The sequence below is a fragment of the Mesocricetus auratus genome, unplaced genomic scaffold (assembly GCF_017639785.1).
Source record: "Mesocricetus auratus isolate SY011 unplaced genomic scaffold, BCM_Maur_2.0 Super-Scaffold_6730, whole genome shotgun sequence".
NCBI lineage: Eukaryota > Metazoa > Chordata > Mammalia > Rodentia > Cricetidae > Mesocricetus > Mesocricetus auratus.
Window position 1 is genome coordinate 74,819,289 of NW_024429184.1, and position 1,916 is coordinate 74,821,204.

Genomic DNA, 1,916 nt, shown 5'->3' on the forward strand with positions numbered 1-1,916 from the left:
TGGAAGCAATTTCACTAAAGCTATCAAGACAATCATTATACTTAACTCATCATGTTATTTAAAAATAATTAATAATGTACTTTGAAATATACAGATTAGTTGTAAATATTTTCCAAGTACAATAAAGTTAATAATAATAATCATGATTATAAGCTAATATCTTATAAGCTCTCCACAGGAAATATATTTATATATAAATATTAAGAAATAAAATATCGATAAATAAGCATCAAATATGGAAGATCTATATGCAAAACTCTAAATATGCTCAAGAGAAGGAAATGGAGGTTAAATAAAATGTCAGAATGTGTTTCTGAAGAGGACGTTCAACTCACAAAGTTAGAGTCCCACCTCCAACTCCTTCATACATCCTATAACCTAGAAATGTGTAAAGACATCTGACCACTAATCTCCCCTAATCCCTGGCTGCTTTTATCCCCTCCCAAGAATGTGGCTTCTCTTTAGAGCCATAGGCTGGAGTCCCTGGTGAGGGTATGACATTAGGAAACCTCTGACAGAGCTTAATGCTAAATTTCCTGATGGCCCCAAGGGGAAAATATGATGCAGAGTAGTGTGATCACACTAAATTTACCCAAAATTCAAAAGATATGAAGGAAAGAGAACAGGCTATGAGGCTTCTCTCAGGAACCGGTGAAAGCCTCCTGACTTTCAGGATCAGGGGAACCCTGAGACTGCAGGCTCACCAGGCAACCAAACTTGAGCCTAAACCCTGGCCACTCTCCACCCAAGTGGTGCTAGCTACCAGCCAAAAAGTGACTCAGACTGAACACACACATTTGCAGTGAGAAATACTTTTCTAAATATAATCAAAACCTCAAAAACCATGAAAGAAAATGTTAACTGATTTGGTCTAGAAAACACCAAATGGAGGGGACTGAAAAGACTGTATGTAAGGGAACCCAGGCTATGGCTGGGCAGCTGAACAGTCATTTGCCTCACACATGAAAGCCCATGTTACATCCGCAAGAGGGAACGAGAATTAGGAACAACCAAGGACTCTAAAACTAGTAGAATGTGAAACACGAAAAATATGTTAAGTTTACATTTGAGACAGAGGACTTTATTTTGAAATATCTCTAAATAATGATTCTAAAAATTAACAAGGACCTAGAGCTCAATAAAAAAAAAAAAAAACAAGCAAAAGTACTGTGTGATCCCAGATGGAAAGTTCAGAATACCTCTTCGGCATATGATAAAATGCTTGGTATTGCTGAATGTAAGAAAAGTGCACTCAGAAATTGTATTTCTAATATTGTAAACTGCAAATATTGAGCATTTGTTAAACATGATGAGGTGAGCACACCCTTCCTTCCTGGCAGAGCCTTCCTACACTGAGATACCCTGCTTGGGTAGTCAGGAGCAAGATGTCTGGGTGACTTGACTAGAGAGTGACTGTGTCCTGCTGGAAGGAGAACAATGCAGAGAACTGCATGCACTTTTAGTAGCCTTGGATTTCATTTTGAGGCTATGTCAGAGCCACCTTCTTCAGAAAATTGGCTTCTGTAATTCAGCCAGGCACCTCTGTGAGGAAAGTACGTTTCATATTCCAAACAAAAAAACCCATCATTAGCCGCTAATAAATCAAGATCTGGTTTTATTTTTGTGGGGCTTTGCAATGTCCCCCTTCAAAGTCTCTCTGAGCTTCTACCACAAAGAACAAAATTATCAACCCAAGGGCACATGAGAAGCAATTCCAGAGGGTTTTTGTTGTTAATGTACATTCTACAAATTTGGTTTTCCGGAGCTTACAAAGGGCTCAGTTCTGAAACTCTGCCCCACCTTAAATGTTAAGAGCAAATTCTAGGCTTGCCTATAACTCTTCCAACCAGCAATAAATCATGATCCCTTACAAACAACTCCTAGGTTCAATAATTTTCCAAAAGTGCTCGCAGAAT